Genomic DNA, 20469 nt, shown 5'->3' on the forward strand with positions numbered 1-20469 from the left:
ACCACAGCTTAGGACAAGCAAGGCCGACACATACCTTTAAAAATCAACAGAGGTTGGTAGACTAGCCGGAAACTTTATCCAAGTAAATACAGAAACAATTACTCATGTTACGGCTGCACAAATAATAGGATGCAGTTGTCATGTGCATCACATCAGTTACATTTTTTCGTGGTTAGTAGTAAATTGCTATCATCTGCTTACAGATGGAGAACCATTTACTAGAGTAAACTAGAGTAACCCTACTACAGTTCACTGACAAGCTAGGCAAGCTTGCCAGTGAACTATGGCTCCAAGTAAAAATCCTTTTCAAATTTACTTGAGTAAAAGTAGTGTGCAATGAAACAACCCAAGTAGCTTGTAAGGGGGTGGGTGGTAAGCAGTGTTGGTCAAGTTACTTGGAAATAGTAATTAGTTACTGATTACTTCCCTAAGAAAGTAATCCCGTTACTTTACTGATTATTTATTGTCAAAAGTAATTAGTTACTGTACTAGTTACTTTACTAATTACTTTTCAAAAACATGATGCATGACATGAATGCTACAGTATAAAGCAACAGGGCTCGGTTGCATAAAGCACCTTAAGTGTAATTTTCCCTTAAGTTCACCCTTGTGTTTCCCTTAAACTTTAGGGCGTTGCAAAAAAAAAACGTTTTTCTGTTGCATCTCCATGGCAACAATAGTATTTTATAACAACAAACCTGAGTCGCTGTCGTGAAACATTTAACGATTACCCTTACCTAACAGAACCATTTAAGGGATTATACTGTATGCAAGACCCTTAAATTATTCTCTTACAGTAGGTAAGGGGAATTTACCCCTTAAGTGTCATACTTCTATTCTTTCTGCATATTCCATCATCTAAAATTGAATCAAATTAAACATTCTCTGTTTTTACCTCTCGACACGCACTTATTCGTGGGCGTGATGGTGTCGTTTTTTTAACGCTGCTAACAATATCTATATAGCCTACTGTCTACAAACATTAATTTAACAATATTAATATCAACATTACTATACATCATTTAAAAGGTCTACGGGTTAAGCATCAGTGTATGGTCTCTGTTTTGAGATACAGATGCTCTATCATCATAAATGTAGTATTTTGTTACAGAAGTCCAGATGACAACATGCGTAATATAAACGGGACTTCTTTTTACCTTGGTGTATAACGATCGCGAGTCAAATCCAGTCTGTTTCAGATGTGTGAATAATCCATGAATACAGTTTAATAGAATTCATCAAATTACCATTTTTGTCCACAAATGCGTATAATCCATAAAATATAGATATATAGTCTGTTGTTTACATCAGATTTCGCGTGAACGTGTATGAGATGGAGCCGCAGCGGTCATGTCAGCTTGTCCACAAATGCGTATAATCCATGAAATATAGATATATAGTCTGTTGTTTCACATCAGATTTCACGTGAACGTGTATGACATGGAGCCGCAGCGGTCATGTCAGCTGGGGGTTCAGGGATTTTTTCAGTAAGATTCACATTCCTGTGCCGGCTTGCTAGGTGTTTGCTCAGATTTCAGGTGGAATTTTTCGCTGTGTATAAAAGTTTTATTCCCACGCAGTGTGTACAGCGGACGCTGATGTTTTTGTCACCTTTAACTGGGTTAAACTCAAAGTAATGTCGGTACTTCCAAGCATTAAACGCTGCATAGTCTTGTTCTCTTCCGCGCTCCATGTTGTCTTTTCACGTTCAACACTACACTGACTGACGGCGCGGCTCTCATACGTCATTGTCACTCGACTCGCATCACGACACGAGAGAGTCTCACGACACAAAATCAAGATTAAAAAATAACGCAGGACCACAGCCTGCTTACGGGGAAGTAACAGTAATCTAATTACTGTTTTTGCAATTGTAATCCCTTACTTTACTCGTTACTTGAAAAAAGTAATCGGATTACAGTAATGCATTACTTTTAACGCGTTACTGCCCATCACTGGTGGTAAGACCAAAAATCCATTCCATGGCATGAGTCATTTTGTTTCACGCTACACTCTTAGAAAGGATGTTTTCATTTTTTACACATACTTGTGTGTTAAGCTTTATACACGTTATGTGTAATTTGAACACATTATGTGTCATTTTGTGTTAAAATAAAACAGAAGTTGTGTTAAAAGTAACAGAAAATGTGTTGTTTCAATAATAACAGAGATGGGTGGATTTCACGGAATACATGTTTTTCAGTTTAGATTGCCACTCACTATAGCTTTTAACCCCCTGGGGTCCAAAAACGCGGGGCCGCGTTTTGACGCATTTTTTCCTGTTTCCTGTGACATCCACTTAAAATACTCCGTCATTCATAATCATACACATACATGTAATACATCATTAGAAACTGTGAAGTGTCTACTTTAATGTGAGTGCCTTCATAATAACAACAAAACCGTGTGCTTTTGGCAAATAAAGAAAATAAACAGGGAGTGCATTTCGACATCTCTGTCTCCTTGACCATCTTCCTCAAACACGTTACAAACATGAACTGATAACTCCGCCAATACTTGTCACACGAACATGATACATGTGTCTAAAGAAAGCCTGAAATGTCTACTTTTACATGATGTAATTAAAATCTGAAGAACTCATTGTCTGTTTGTGTAATCGACATGTAAGTAAAGAGAGGTACAGTTTTTCTTGCTCGACCTCATTAGCACTAATGTGATCCCACCTACCCGCGTGCGCACCATTCATATGGAAATTACCTGATGCGGGCTATGCAAACAAGATCAACGCCCCCAAACAATGCTTTGAGAAGCAGCAAGTTTTGACAGTTTCATTCACTTATCGATGCGCTTGGAAAATGAAATGACACGCTTTACAGGTGAGGAAGCTCTACAGATGCTCCTGGACAGCGAGGAAGAGTTCACAGTTTCTTCAGACGAAGAGCAGGACTCCGACGATGAACGTTTGTGTTTTGAAGAGCGACTTGATCCCGGTGAGGATATCATTTCTGAAGAGTAAGTTGTACCTACATTTGTTGAAATGTTGTGTGATGTAAACTTTTATATACTGTATGACAGTATGATTGTATAGTGTAATGTAAATATAGCTTACAATATCATAAAACAATATCACTATTTAGAATATATTTTGACTAGCGTTTATGCCTCAACAAGTCTTGTTTACGCGACTATCTGTTCGGGTGTAAATGTATCGATGCAGTATCGATGTGCTGTAAATGTGTCCGGAGATATGTAATGTGTTAATGTTTAGCCATAAATATGTCCGGTAATGGCCCGTTAACAAAGATATGCAGCGCATCTATGTACCCAATTATCTTATCTCAACCATGCTTTACCGCCTTAGTATTGCTTTATAAGTTTGGTACTGTGGAGAATACATTATATTAATTATTAAAAACTTGTAGAATGTGGCAGCATCACTCTCCTCTTCAGCGAGCATTTGCAGAAATGCGACGGACATTCATACAGGGTAAGTCACATTTGCGGGATTTTCTGTTTTATTAGTAGACTATTACTGATATTTTGCTTAGTAATTTGGAAAATACAAGACGCACGGGGGCATGCAGAAACGAACCCGAAATTCTTAAAGTGTAAGTTACATTTCGTCCCCTTGGATTTAAAAGGTTCTATTAGGGCTGCACGATTACAGGAAAAATTATGATCAGGATTGTTTTGCTCAAACTTTCATTTAGTGAAGAACTTCTATTTACTTCAGTATTTTTATTACACTTTACAGCCATTTATATAATATTATATACATTTTATAGGCCTATATTATAAAATATTTTATTGTTTTGTAATATCCACAGCTCCCATTCTCTTAGATCTTTTTAAAACATTTAAAATAATTCCGCAAAATGACGCATAGATTTTGCAAAAGAAATCCGCAGAAATAACAAAAATAACTCCTTACACAGATTCCTAACAGCTGTACGACTATTGCAGCAATTAAAGCAGTTCAGTTTTAACTGTCAAAATTATAAAATATCTTTTATTTATTTTAGAGCCTTTTTTGTTTGTTAAATTAAGGTTTTTGATAATGACCAAGCGGATAGCGGCCGACAGCTAACGTCGACGACTTGTTTGATCAAATGAGCCTCTCAAATCAACAATTCACTTGCCTACAATAACGTCTATATAATATATATATTTTCAGCATATAACAATGTTAGTTTAAATGTTTATTATCAACACACTAATTTTTAAAAAGCGGAGGGGGGCTGCTCTGTTGCTCGCAGTCGCGGCGGGGTGCAGAAAAATAATAAATCAAAACAAAATGAAATAAACATGCAGGTTGCCTTACCTTACACATTCGCTATGCATCAATTAAATTTCAAGGCTTTACACCGCATTTTTTACATGACTACCGAAAGAAGTCTTTTATAGATTATGCACAGTATTTAAGGTTTTTATTCAGTTCTCCATATTCCCCGATGCGCTGGTCCTGCTGCTGGCGGAGACGCTAAACACCGTTGCAACAGGTGCATTGTAAATGTGCATGGTGGACTCGTGCGATAGGTTAAACGTCTTTCTTTTACAATTTATCAATGTCTCAACGTTTCTTTTAATTAAATTATTATATATAAAGGTGGAGAAGCCTGAAAAAAATCCAGAGACCTGGCCGCATATCAACTGTGATGTGTAAATTGGTCCGAAACCATTTATTTACCGAAACTATTTATTTATTTATTTACAGATTTACCACTGACAGTGATAAGGCACCTGTTGCAAAAAGAGTCAAGACCAACATCCAGGCAAGCAGCAGCAGGTCCATTCTGTCATGGAAAACAGAGCCTCATATTGATGTGGTTCCACACACTTTGCGTTTCTTTCATGCACGGGAACCTGGACATCAGCTGAGTCATGCAGACGCACACACCCGAGTCTCTTCAAAATGTTTTTTTCCGGAGGATGCAGTTTCAAATCTAAGCCATAACACCAACGCTCAGGCTGCCAGGGTAACAGCAAATGGTTGCAAGTATAAATGGAAAGATGTCAGCGTCACTGAGAGGTAACGCTACATTGGACTACTATTTTATATGGCCATGGTAAAGATGATCTCCATCAGGCACTACTGGAGACAGGACGATGTTTTCTCCGTGCCTTTTCCTGCCAGAGTAATGTCAAGAGAGAGATACTGCACTATTTCATGGAATGTGCACACGAGTCACCCAGAAGACGACAAACATGTAATGTTCCATTGTGTGTTCAGTTAAATAGGAACTGTTTTGAACAATGGCACGACAACATTTAACTCCATTCTCAAAGAGTTACAGTGTGTGATGGTTTACAAATGTATACCTTATTTTTTATATTGTGAAGTATTTTTAGATGCACACCAAACTGTACATTCATAGCTGACATTTAGAATAATTTTCTTTTAATTAGAGCCATATTGTACTGGTCATATAGAATATTGTTACATGTATTGTTACTTTATTATTTATAATTACAATGATGCTTCTTTATTGATAATTACAATAAAGCTTTTTAACTCTATTGTATTGTTCATGTTTTTAGCATTTTTTGCAACCCTATAAGACTTTTATTTTACTAATTTCAGATAAAAATAAAGTCTTAACTCTTTTGTATTTTATTATAACCTATTTTTTTTAAACTACAAGCAAAATATTCTCTCTTTAAGTCTCCCCGCATTCATTCTTTTATCCCAACATTCCTCACTGAGCCATTAGGGGGTTGGGTCTCTGGTGTGAAACACATCAATATTCATGACCATTGACCCGCCCTTGCATATTGCCTTTACACAGCAAAAGGTGTCTTACAAAAGTTAAATCAATGTATTGTTTCATGTGAGTGAGTGGGTTAAATGGTTTTTACATCTTTTTGTAGCAAATTCTCACAAGAGTAGATAACTTTTTTGCTTGTTTACAAATGTTTAGGATGTGTTCCTTGGCCTTATTTCAGCAACTTTTTGTTTTCTTTTTTTTACTAACCACGCATAAACATCATTTACTTAAAAATACAAACATGTACATACATTAATCTTACATATTATTATAGCACAGTTTGTGCTGAATACAGTGTTATGTGATATTAGCCATTAATGTGTTTTAAAGCAACTGAAAAAAGACCAAACGTGAGAGCATGTCAGAACCTCTGACAGTGTCCCAAAAGGGTCGGACCCCAGAGGGTTAAACAAAAGCTCACCACAGTTTTAAAATAAGTTATTGCTAAAGTGAAAATGACTACTCTCTTAAAACAAATTTAAACAACACATTCAATGTGTCGTCCTTAACTAGACACATCTTTGTGTTATTTTTGTGTTGTTTTAACACATCTTGTGTTGTCCCTGCTATTAATTTAAACTCAAAATCAACATGAATTGACAGTGTGTTAAATAGGATAACACAAAACAATGTGTTTAAAATGAACACATCCTTTTCTAGAGTATAGAAGATAACAACAGATGAATTCTTGATAGAAAGAATGTTGTTTTTAAATCTGTTAGTAATTCTATAGACTATTTAAGCTATATTATGCATTCATTGTTTTTTTGTATTTTCGTATACAGTACACAAAAAATAGGCAATATGTAAAATGAAAGGTATGAATATATGCACAAACCTACACAAAGATAAATACCGCTCTTTTCTTTCTATTAGACCTTAAAGTGCCCATATTATGAAACTCACTTTTTCTGGGTTTTGGAGTGTTCATTTGTGTCTCTGATGCTCCTACACGCATACAAACCTGGAAAAAATCCATCCATGCTGTTTTGAGTGAGATACAGGTTTCTGAATGTCCTCTGCCTTGAGTCTCAGATTGCACAAGTTCAAACTCAGCGCCGTTGTGACGTAACTAGCAGTTTCATCACATTCCGTTTGAATTTAACCCCCCCACCACCCCACTCGCAGGTCTCCACCCACCAGGGAGCTAGAGAGAGCACAGAGCAGTCACTTCGCTGATATCTTCTATGCTGTTATCATGTCTCACGGAAAAAAAAACACGGCAATTTGGATATTATGGATTAGACTCACTCACGTAGCTACGGGTGGGTCTTGGTGGGGTCATCTCAGCAGGGCCCACCCACCTGTCCCAGCTAGGCCTATCCAGTAAGACCTATATTAGTTGCCTCGCAAAGTAGCCCGAGTAGTTAAATTCTTTTGCAATTATCACTACACCTATAAAAATAAACTGCATCATTTGTAGTCTCTCGTTTGCCATAAAATGTGTTGATGTAGCCATTTGCGTGAATGATAACCGGTAATTTATTAAAACTATATGGAGGAAAACATACACGTGTACCACTCGGTTTTCTGCCAGAACTGGAACCACATTATTTGCATATTTCCTTTTATGGAAGACAGGTCACATACACGTGACATGAACAGTATGAGGGCACATTTATTACAAACGTTAACATAACGATAAGGAATAAGTAAATTTTGTGAGTATAGTAGTGCAATATACAGCGCATTTCGAACATAACCTTTGCCCCTCGCTCCTCCCCACACACACACCGAGCACATTTTACAGAGGGACACCAACGTTCGCTAGGTATGTTAAAATCAAATGAAACAGAGCAAACTTTAGCTTTTGATTCCAAAATACGTCGGCCGCACAAAGAGGAGAATTCATGTAACGTTACGGGTTAATAAGAGTTGCTGTTGTTTGCTTGCCTTATTCGAATACCTTCAATAAAAAGACTTTATTACCTGCCGGTTTCAGAGATGTTAAATTAGCCATTTACTAATTACTCCATTATTTTGAGGAGTTTAAAAAAATCATTGAGTACATGTCGATTACTCCTTAAAATAACAGAGAAACGGTTAAGTTAAACAAACTGAAGGAAATGACAACAGTAACGGAAGCATATCAATCTCGCCTCTCGCACCGTGCACATGGATCTTCTCTTTATGACACGTGCGCAATCAGTGGAGGCCGCGTTGCGGACCAAAGCGCAAGTATAAACAAAGCTTGAAGCCCGGTGAATTTTGGAAGTTAGATGACTGAGCTGCAGCGGGCAGTCATAAAATTTATAAAAACACATTTGAGAAGAAAGTCACAGCAGCTGTTGGAGCAGGATACAGTTAAAGGTGCTCTAAGCGAATTCACGCGTATTAGGCCATAAAACATTTTCTGTTTCATACAGTAAACATCTTCTCACTATCACGCTAGGTGCCTGTCCCCTGAACACACTGTAATAAAATGCGGTCTCTGTAGACAGCCCAGGCTCCGCAAACTGCAATAAAAACAAAGTGGTCAAACTTACCACCACAAAACATAACAAACGTGTTCCAGCCAATAAACTACAAGAAGGATTTGGGAGTGGGGGTTGGGCGCGTTCATTACTCGTGAAAAAACACAGCCGTCAATAGGGAGGCACTGGAAGCGCGCGTTGCACACACACCAACATGAAATGCGTCTCTTACAAATCTGTAACGCAGTCATTCTTAGAAGTATCGACACATAACACATTTAGGAACCGTGACGTTTTTTATTTCAGAGAACCGCTGTACTTTTGACGTATCGATGCATAGTGCAACACTAATGGCTATATACATACTTTTCATGTTTATCGCTTTCTATCCAGCTTTCCTGACCTTGGCACCTAAAGTCTAATACATTTATTCTCATGTATAATGTTTTTGGTTTTAATTTAGTTTTCCTGCTCTGTGCTCTCTCTCTCTCTCTGTCATCTCTATGATGTCTCACCACGCCGCGTAAGATGTGTTAAGTGTAAGGGGGTCTAAATTTTATATCCCCCATCCATCCAAAGTCCAAACCGCATGGGAAGGATTGATAGCGCGTTCGGTCTTTTCCGGAGCTTTGCAGATGACGTTTTGGCATTACGTAATTTAGGTATATTTATCTCTAATCTGACTCCAAAGACAAAGATTTAGTTTATATTATATTACAAATCGGATTATTACTTTTAAAACTTACAGAATTTAGATGGATGTTTGTTTGTTTATTCTGATAAAGCTCTGGTATTACACTCGTTCATTCGGTTCTCACAGTCGCACATGATCCTAGTACGGGCCTCATAATTAATATACTGGTCAACGGTCGTAAGCGAATCAGTGTTGGTCGCTGCCAGAGGTTGGACTATACGCTTAAGCGGCCGCTTTCTGCGTGCTCAACTTTAAACATACTTTATTTAGTCCCCTTAGAGGTGACACTTAATTATTACAATTATTATTTCTAATCAAGATTAATGAATAGAATAACATTGAAATAAACAGAGGTTGAGGCTGACCCTATTTAGAGTAATCAGAAATGTTACTCTAAACGGAAACACAGCCTCCACGCTTCTAAGTACACTTAAACTAACGCCAATTGCTATTCGTATCTCACAAATCCTCAGCTGATGTATTATTCACTATCTAACTGGGTTTGGGCCGATCCTAGCCTGATTTCAGTCCTTACGGTAACTACGGATACAACGATATTACTTGTAGTGTCAACATTTACCGAGCAACACAGAATAAAATCAAATATAACAATTTATTAACCAGGTAGGTAAAACATAATTCAGAAGCCAATTCACATTCCAATTCAAATACGAGAAAACAAATATAATCAAATGAGAATAATGCATACCTGGCAAGTGATGAATATCTGGTTACAGATTTCTCAAAGTAAAATAAAATACATGATGCTGTATCAAAGATACAGCATCATGGGGGTGAATTTCCATGAACAGAAAGACCCCCTGAACCATTTTACATCATTCCCTTAAATATCCAGAGAGACAAAGCATATAGGAGTTTGCTACTGATTGGTTGTTGTAAAATTCAGGGGTGGTGCCTAATATACATTCAGTGGGTGATTGGTCAACATCTCTAAGGTAGGAGTTGTCTCCCAACATTAGGTTAAGTTTACTTATTTATTGTCACAGATTAACATTGAATCCTGTTGTTGTATGGAGATGTGGTGTTTGAAATCAAGTGTAACTCTCCAGGGAGTCTCCTGTATTCGAGATAAAGTTCTGGTTCCCGAGAGGGGTGTTTTGGGGGTCTTGGTCCCCTGCCGTGAGTCCTTGAGGAAAACTTGTTGTGTTGCAAAAAAGTTCTCTTTGATGTCCTTGCTGCCTCGGGCACCTACAGGGCACACACACTGCACTCTCGGGCATCCATGCTGTGTTCCCATGAAGGGCTGACCTTTTGGTCAGGATCAATCTAAATTCTTACAGTATTTCCCCGCTTGGCCCCACAGGTGAATTGTAATAGGGTACCTGCGGGGTCAGACAAAGCAAAGATTGTTTTTTTTTTGTTTTTTTTAGAGTCTTTGGAACACAGATATCTGCAGTGGGCTGAGGGCACAGGTATCTGCAGTGGGCTGAGGGCACAGGTATCTGCAGTGGGCTGAGGGCAAGGGCAGCGTGTGTGGATTCCTGTGTAGATCGGATAAGGTGCCTGATGTGCAGCACTGGAACATGGTGAAGGTGAAGATCAGGGCACTGCCAATGGCACACCCTCGGAACACCCAGTCCCACCAGGTGTATGTGTAAAAGGAGCAAGTGGTACGATAGGGTCAAATATATCTGATCTGTAAAATTACCATCATTCTTTCCCACTGTTGTATTTGGAGTTTAGCTGAATTAAAAAGGTACTTGGTCTCTGGATATTCAAGGAGAGGATGCAAAAGATCAGGTTAAAACAACAAAAACATAACATTAAGGTATGCATATTATAAAAATAAAACCCAGAAAATTCTAAAATAACCTTCAAGTATGCATATTATAGATTATATGAAAATAAAAACAGAGATTGTTAAAATGATCTTCAGGTATGCATATTATAGATTGTATAAAAATAAAACCCAGAAAATGTTAAAATAACCTTCAAGTATGCATATTATAGATTATATGAAAATAAAAACAGAGATTGTTAAAATGATCTTCAGGTATGCATATTATAGATTGTATAAAAATAAAACCTAGAAAATGTTAAAATAACCTTCAAGCATGCATATTATAGATTATATGAAAATAAAAACAGAAATTATTAAAATGATCTTCAGGTATGCATATTATAGATTGTATAAAATAAAACCTAGAAAATGTTAAAATAATCTTCAGGTATGCATATATTGGGTCATGTGAAAATAAAAAATTAAAAACCAAAAGGTGTTAAAATAACATTCAGGTATTGGGTTAAGTGAAAATAAAAAACTGAAAATGTAAAATTTGGTTATGCATACTATAGGGTGTATCAATAACAGTGATAGTATTATACTGCTATAATAGATTTAGGTATGGACATTGTAGTCCATATATAATAATAATAATAATAGTAGATACATAGAGTTGTAATCATAACCTGCACACATCATAATTAATTTTTCAAAAATACTCTTAATTTTCTCACATAAACAACTTGTAGGCCTAAGATAAACTTAGAATATGTTCAGAACATGTTGAGTTCATGAGTACAAGTGAAGATTCAGAATCTGTTAGATTTCTATGTGTATGTGTACAGGTATGTGCCTTTGTGTAGATGTATATGTATGCGTGTATAGGCATGTGTATGAGTATGTGTATTCCATAAATTTAAAGATTCAGAATCTCGGACTTCTATGTGTTTATGTGTATGGGCAGGTGTAGAGATATGTAAATATGTGTATAGGTGTATATGTGATCTGTTGACTAAGTCACATTTAAATATTTAGGAGTGGAGTAAATTGTTTGATTGGTCAGTAGAAATGCCCGCACTTCAAGTTCAATCATTTTGACAATGTTTGTGCTGTTGTTAGTGATAGGTTGAAAATCATGGGCCCTGATTTACAAGTATCCCAACAACAGTAAGATTATTGTTTAGGTATTTGAGATTTTAATAGTAAGTATGTGTTGTGTGGTGTGTTGCATGGTGTTTAGGTCTGGATAGTCTTTACGTCTATACCAGATATGTTGCAAGATTGCGTTGGAAAATGTGTGTGTGTGTATATACGTATGCATGTATGTATGTGTGTGACTGTGTGACTGGGAGATGGGTGGATTTTATCTCTAACAATTAGTGTTGCAAATTTCGAGGCCATCGCTATTCATGATGGTATAGTGTAGTGAGGTGTAAAATGGCCTTTGAATTTTCTTCACACCCAGATCCCAGACTTTTAGGTTGTGTTTCTGCAAAGTTTGTTGTCCTTGATGTGGCCAGACATCTCTGGCCAGGATTTACAGCTTTCAACCTGATAAAGGACAAACAGAGAAGCAATTTAGTTTTTAACCCTTTATGCAATTTGCATTAAGACATGTGGTACAATTTCTCCTTTTGGTGATCAGTCATTAGGGAATAGAAGTACCATTGTCATATTACTTTGCAAATTTATTTTCAGAGATTAAATTAGTTTTACATCCTTTGGTCAGAGTTTTTTTTTTTTTTTATTGACTACTGCTATTGCAGTGTAGTCCGACAGCATATTACTTTAAGCTGTGATAGCATTTAAACCCTTGCTGTCTGCTGTGAGCATTCAAACTCCATTTCTGCTGGAGAACTTTTCCATAAGCTCAAATGGCTTCATTTTAAGTTGCTCAGTTCAGTCAGACCTGTGGGCAATTCATCAGCTCATCACACATTTGACTGCTTCAGATCTCTGACCCAAAAGGACTCTTTTGCTTGATGTGTTCAGCATTTATCATAGGTTTAGTTACCAAATGATTAAAATAGACCTCTGTATTGGATTAAAAAATGGGTTAAAGATTTCCAGTGAAGGAGATTTGGTTCACTATCATGAGTGTCACATTAATTTTTAGTGTTAAAACATGGCAGCACGTGACAGCGTACTCCGCTCCTTGACAAACTGGGTGGTGGACCAATTCTGTGAGTTTGGCCTGTGCAGGTTACTCCATATAGTACATGTAATACACCACATTTTACCATCTGAGGCCTGTTTGGCCATTACAATATAATGGATATTGCAACTTGATCACAATGTAGATTGTATTATATTAAAAACAGGATTAATTAAAAATACATTCGTTACTGATCTCTTAAGGATTAACAGACTGATGTTTGTGTGTCTGAATTTGCAAGATGTTCCTGTATCAATATATTTGAATGTGAAAAGGTGTCAGCCCTGGACAGACTGGTGTGAGGCACAGATTTTCATTGGTTCATGATAATGTATTCCTACAACAGTTTCAAGACTAAAAATTGTGTGGCCTTTCACATCTCTATAAAGCTGTACAAAACTGTCTTTAAACAATTTTCACAGACTCATAGGGAAAGACTAAGCCAAGAACTTTTAACAGTCCTGGTGTTTATCAAGTTCTTAAATAACACTGAGATTGATTTACAGAAGGAAAAATATGGTTACAGACAATTGTCTCTCTTAAAAACAATGTGCTCTCTTGGGAACAATGGATAGCCCGTTATCTGAGTGGGGGTAAGCCCTTTCATCTCAGTTGGGTGTCTCACAGTGAGAGATAAGACCATTTGTGTTGGCCTAGAAAAACATTATATTTTCCTGCAACAATTTTAGGTTTTGCTTAATTGTATCTCATCAATGGAGGAATACTACATTGAATTAGAGGTTTGTAATTTTAATATGACTTATTGAGGCCATTCTATCCTCATTCAATCCAGAGTTATTTTTTTAGAAGACTCACTCACAACAACTCATTTAAAATCATTTCCCTACTTGCTTAATGTCCACCATTCAGTTACATTTCTCTATGCATTGGGGATTTTTAAATCCAACAATGCTGCCTTCAATCATTCATACATTTCCTTCATTCTCCAGCTTGATTACAATATTACCTTAATTCATCAAATATAGATTGTACACTGATGTTTGCAGCATTTAAAAATCTTACTATCTGTGTGCTTTTCACGTCTCAATTGTCCAAGTCCTCCCTTCACATGCAAACACATTCATTGCATTGTAGTTTAAATCATCCAACATCATTTTCCAATTGTTAAAAGTTATTTTGGCACTCTTTCCAGGTTGTGCATTTACTGTCACAACATAAACAATTGTGTAGAATTTGGTGATTTAAATTTAGATTCTAGATGTTTTCCTTGTTTGAGAATCAGAACAAATTTTGTATGATTTAACTCCAATGTGAAACGATCTTTTGTTTTCCGTAGGCACGTAAACAAAAGATCTTAACAGAGCAAAGCAATTCATTCTTCATTTAACATCACACAGCATTTCCTAATAATGTGGTTTCATTTCATTCTTAAAGCCCCACCGGATTTGATTTCCAGTCTAACATTAGGTATATTTACAACCTATTTCATAAATGTGGGATGTTTAAAACATTCCCTTAAACATTTTTAAAAGGCAAAGAAAAGATTGACTTACCACATCAGCTGAAGAAATAGAAGTTCAAACCTTTAGCTCCATGAAAAGACTCTTATTCTCCAGGGATCGAATCAGTCGTACTTTGTACATTTTGATACGATTTTCTCACTGGTTGAATATCACGTCGGGGTCACCACTTTGTAAGGGGGTCTAAATTTTATATCCCCCATCCATCCGTTTGGCCCAATGGCGAAGTCCAAACCGCATGGGAAGGATTGATAGCGCGTTCGGTCTTTTCCGGAGCTTTGCAGATGACGTTTTGGCGTTACGTAATTTAGGTATATTTATCTCTAATCTGACTCCAAAGACAAAGATTTAGTTTATATTATATTACAAATCGGATTATTACTTTTAAAACTTACAGAATTTAGATGGATGTTTGTTTGTTTATTCTGATAAAGCTCTGGTATTACACTCGTTCATTCGGTTCTCACAGTCGCACATGATCCTAGTACGGGCCTCATAATTAATATACTGGTCAACGGTCGTAAGCGAATCAGTGTTGGTCGCTGCCAGAGGTTGGACTATACGCTTAAGCGGCCGCTTTCTGCGTGCTCAACTTTAAACATACTTTATTTAGTCCCCTTAGAGGTGACACTTAATTATTACAATTATTATTTCTAATCAAGATTAATGAATAGAATAACATTGAAATAAACAGAGGTTGAGGCTGACCCTATTTAGAGTAATCAGAAATGTTACTCTAAACGGAAACACAGCCTCCACGCTTCTAAGTACACTTAAACTAACGCCAATTGCTATTCGTATCTCACAAATCCTCAGCTGATGTATTATTCACTATCTAACTGGGTTTGGGCCGATCCTAGCCTGATTTCAGTCCTTACGGTAACTACGGATACAACGATATTACTTGTAGTGTCAACATTTACCGAGCAACACAGAATAAAATCAAATATAACAATTTATTAACCAGGTAGGTAAAACATAATTCAGAAGCCAATTCACATTCCAATTCAAATACGAGAAAACAAATATAATCAAATGAGAATAATGCATACCTGGCAAGTGATGAATATCTGGTTACAGATTTCTCAAAGTAAAATAAAATACATGATGCTGTATCAAAGATACAGCATCATGGGGGTGAATTTCCATGAACAGAAAGACCCCCTGAACCATTTTACATCATTCCCTTAAATATCCAGAGAGACAAAGCATATAGGAGTTTGCTACTGATTGGTTGTTGTAAAATTCAGGGGTGGTGCCTAATATACATTCAGTGGGTGATTGGTCAACATCTCTAAGGTAGGAGTTGTCTCCCAACATTAGGTTAAGTTTACTTATTTATTGTCACAGATTAACATTGAATCCTGTTGTTGTATGGAGATGTGGTGTTTGAAATCAAGTGTAACTCTCCAGGGAGTCTCCTGTATTCGAGATAAAGTTCTGGTTCCCGAGAGGGGTGTTTTGGGGGTCTTGGTCCCCTGCCGTGAGTCCTTGAGGAAAACTTGTTGTGTTGCAAAAAAGTTCTCTTTGATGTCCTTGCTGCCTCGGGCACCTACAGGGCACACACACTGCACTCTCGGGCATCCATGCTGTGTTCCCATGAAGGGCTGACCTTTTGGTCAGGATCAATCTAAATTCTTACAGTATTTCCCCGCTTGGCCCCGCAGGTGAATTGTAATAGGGTACCTGCGGGGTCAGACAAAGCAAAGATTGTTTTTTTTTTTTGTTTTTTTTAGAGTCTTTGGAACACAGATATCTGCAGTGGGGTGAGGGCACTGGTATCTGCAGTGGGCTGAGGGCACAGGTATCTGCAGTGGGCTGAGGGCACAGGTATCTGCAGTGGGCTGAGGGCAAGGGCAGCGTGTGTGGATTCCTGTGTAGATCGGATAAGGTGCCTGATGTGCAGCACTGGAACATGGTGAAGGTGAAGATCAGGGCACTGCCAATGGCACACCCTCGGAACACCCAGTCCCACCAGGTGTATGTGTAAAAGGAGCAAGTGGTACGATAGGGTCAAATATATCTGATCTGTAAAATTACCATCATTCTTTCCCACTGTTGTATTTGGAGTTTAGCTGAATTAAAAAGGTACTTGGTCTCTGGATATTCAAGGAGAGGATGCAAAAGATCAGGTTAAAACAACAAAAACATAACATTAAGGTATGCATATTATAAAAATAAAACCCAGAAAATTCTAAAATAACCTTCAAGTATGCATATTATAGATTATATGAAAATAAAAACAGAGATTGTTAAAATGATCTTCAGGTATGCATATTATAGATTGTATAAAAATAAAACCCAGAAAATGTTAAAATAACCTTCAAGTATGCATATTATAGATTATATGAAAATAAAAACAGAGATTGTTAAAATGATCTTCAGGTATGCATATTATAGATTGTATAAAAATAAAACCTAGAAAATGTTAAAATAACCTTCAAGCATGCATATTATAGATTATATGAAAATAAAAACAGAAATTATTAAAATGATCTTCAGGTATGCATATTATAGATTGTATAAAATAAAACCTAGAAAATGTTAAAATAATCTTCAGGTATGCATATATTGGGTCATGTGAAAATAAAAAATTAAAAACCAAAAGGTGTTAAAATAACATTCAGGTATTGGGTTAAGTGAAAATAAAAAACTGAAAATGTAAAATTTGGTTATGCATACTATAGGGTGTATCAATAACAGTGATAGTATTATACTGCTATAATAGATTTAGGTATGGACATTGTAGTCCATATATAATAATAATAATAATAGTAGATACATAGAGTTGTAATCATAACCTGCACACATCATAATTAATTTTTCAAAAATACTCTTAATTTTCTCACATAAACAACTTGTAGGCCTAAGATAAACTTAGAATATGTTCAGAACATGTTGAGTTCATGAGTACAAGTGAAGATTCAGAATCTGTTAGATTTCTATGTGTATGTGTACAGGTATGTGCCTTTGTGTAGATGTATATGTATGCGTGTATAGGCATGTGTATGAGTATGTGTATTCCATAAATTTAAAGATTCAGAATCTCGGACTTCTATGTGTTTATGTGTATGGGCAGGTGTAGAGATATGTAAATATGTGTATAGGTGTATATGTGATCTGTTGACTAAGTCACATTTAAATATTTAGGAGTGGAGTAAATTGTTTGATTGATCAGTAGAAATGCCCGCACTTCAAGTTCAATCATTTTGACAATGTTTGTGCTGTTGTTAGTGATAGGTTGAAAATCATGGGCCCTGATTTACAAGTATCCCAACAACAGTAAGATTATTGTTTAGGTATTTGAGATTTTAATAGTAAGTATGTGTTGTGTGGTGTGTTGCATGGTGTTTAGGTCTGGATAGTCTTTACGTCTATACCAGATATGTTGCAAGATTGCGTTGGAAAATGTGTGTGTGTGTATATACGTATGCATGTATGTATGTGTGTGACTGTGTGACTGGGAGATGGGTGGATTTTATCTCTAACAATTAGTGTTGCAAATTTCGAGGCCATCGCTATTCATGATGGTATAGTGTAGTGAGGTGTAAAATGGCCTTTGAATTTTCTTCACACCCAGATCCCAGACTTTTAGGTTGTGTTTCTGCAAAGTTTGTTGTCCTTGATGTGGCCAGACATCTCTGGCCAGGATTTACAGCTTTCAACCTGATAAAGGACAAACAGAGAAGCAATTTAGTTTTTAACCCTTTATGCAATTTGCATTAAGACATGTGGTACAATTTCTCCTTTTGGTGATCAGTCATTAGGGAATAGAAGTACCATTGTCATATTACTTTGCAAATTTATTTTCAGAGATTAAATTAGTTTTACATCCTTTGGTCAGAGTTTTTTTTTTTTTTACTGACTACTGCTATTGCAGTGTAGTCCGACAGCATATTACTTTAAGCTGTGATAGCATTTAAACCCTTGCTGTCTGCTGTGAGCATTCAAACTCCATTTCTGCTGGAGAACTTTTCCATAAGCTCAAATGGCTTCATTTTAAGTTGCTCAGTTCAGTCAGACCTGTGGGCAATTCATCAGCTCATCACACATTTGACTGCTTCAGATCTCTGACCCAAAAGGACTCTTTTGCTTGATGTGTTCAGCATTTATCATAGGTTTAGTTACCAAATGATTAAAATAGACCTCTGTATTGGATTAAAAAATGGGTTAAAGATTTCCAGTGAAGGAGATTTGGTTCACTATCATGAGTGTCACATTAATTTTTAGTGTTAAAACATGGCAGCACGTGACAGCGTACTCCGCTCCTTGACAAACTGGGTGGTGGACCAATTCTGTGAGTTTGGCCTGTGCAGGTTACTCCATATAGTACATGTAATACACCACATTTTACCATCTGAGGCCTGTTTGGCCATTACAATATAATGGATATTGCAACTTGATCACAATGTAGATTGTATTATATTAAAAACAGGATTAATTAAAAATACATTCGTTACTGATCTCTTAAGGATTAACAGACTGATGTTTGTGTGTCTGAATTTGCAAGATGTTCCTGTATCAATATATTTGAATGTGAAAAGGTGTCAGCCCTGGACAGACTGGTGTGAGGCACAGATTTTCATTGGTTCATGATAATGTATTCCTACAACAGTTTCAAGACTAAAAATTGTGTGGCCTTTCACATCTCTATAAAGCTGTACAAAACTGTCTTTAAACAATTTTCACAGACTCATAGGGAAAGACTAAGCCAAGAACTTTTAACAGTCCTGGTGTTTATCAAGTTCTTAAATAACACTGAGATTGATTTACAGAAGGAAAAATATGGTTACAGACAATTGTCTCTCTTAAAAACAATGTGCTCTCTTGGGAACAATGGATAGCCCGTTATCTGAGTGGGGGTAAGCCCTTTCATCTCAGTTGGGTGTCTCACAGTGAGAGATAAGACCATTTGTGTTGGCCTAGAAAAACATTATATTTTCCTGCAACAATTTTAGGTTTTGCTTAATTGTATCTCATCAATGGAGGAATACTACATTGAATTAGAGGTTTGTAATTTTAATATGACTTATTGAGGCCATTCTATCCTCATTCAATCCAGAGTGATCTTTTAGAAGACTCACTCACAACAACTCATTTAAAATCATTTCCCTACTTGCTTAATGTCCACCATTCAGTTACATTTCTCTATGCATTGGGGATTTTTAAATCCAACAATGCTGCCTTCAATCATTCATACATTTCCTTCATTCTCCAGCTTGATTACAATATTACCTTAATTCATCAAATATAGATTGTACACTGATGTTTGCAGCATTTAAAAATCTTACTATCTGTGTGCTTTTCACGTCTCAATTGTCCAAGTCCTCCCTTCACATGCAAACACATTCATTGCATTGTAGTTTAAATCATCCAACATCATTTTCCAATTGTTAAAAGTTATTTTGGCACTCTTTCCAGGTTGTGCATTTACTGTCACAACATAAACAATTGTGTAGAATTTGGTGATTTAAATTTAGATTCTAGATGTTTTCCTTGTTTGAGAATCAGAACAAATTTTGTATGATTTAACTCCAATGTGAAACGATCTTTTGTTTTCCGTAGGCACGTAAACAAAAGATCTTAACAGAGCAAAGCAATTCATTCTTCATTTAACATCACACAGCATTTCCTAATAATGTGGTTTCATTTCATTCTTAAAGCCCCACCGGATTTGATTTCCAGTCTAACATTAGGTATATTTACAACCTATTTCATAAATGTGGGATGTTTAAAACATTCCCTTAAACATTTTTAAAAGGCAAAGAAAAGATTGACTTACCACATCAGCTGAAGAAATAGAAGTTCAAACCTTTAGCTCCATGAAAAGACTCTTATTCTCCAGGGATCGAATCAGTCGTACTTTGTACATTTTGATACGATTTTCTCACTGGTTGAATATCACGTCGGGGTCACCACTTTGTAAGGGGGTCTAAATTTTATATCCCCCATCCATCCGTTTGGCCCAATGGCGAAGTCCAAACCGCATGGGAAGGATTGATAGCGCGTTCGGTCTTTTCCGGAGCTTTGCAGATGACGTTTTGGCGTTACGTAATTTAGGTATATTTATCTCTAATCTGACTCCAAAGACAAAGATTTAGTTTATATTATATTACAAATCGGATTATTACTTTTAAAACTTACAGAATTTAGATGGATGTTTGTTTGTTTATTCTGATAAAGCTCTGGTATTACACTCGTTCATTCGGTTCTCACAGTCGCACATGATCCTAGTACGGGCCTCATAATTAATAT

The 20469-nt window shown here is 36.6% G+C and overlaps 1 protein-coding gene and 1 long non-coding RNA gene across 2 annotated transcripts in view; one reads left to right on the plus strand and one right to left on the minus strand.

Moving 5' to 3' along the window:
- LOC135734424 (uncharacterized) overlaps positions 1-20469 on the minus strand; it is a 38109-nt gene that overhangs the window by 3677 nt on the left and 13963 nt on the right. The gene's annotated exons all lie outside the window — the stretch shown is intronic.
- LOC135734428 (uncharacterized) lies at positions 4649-5478 on the plus strand. The gene is made up of 2 exons (XR_010527338.2): positions 4649-5264; positions 5302-5478. It is a non-coding gene; the product is annotated as an uncharacterized lncRNA (long non-coding RNA).

This window comes from Paramisgurnus dabryanus, chromosome 7 (assembly GCF_030506205.2).
Source record: "Paramisgurnus dabryanus chromosome 7, PD_genome_1.1, whole genome shotgun sequence".
Classification (NCBI taxonomy): Eukaryota; Metazoa; Chordata; class Actinopteri; order Cypriniformes; family Cobitidae; genus Paramisgurnus; species Paramisgurnus dabryanus.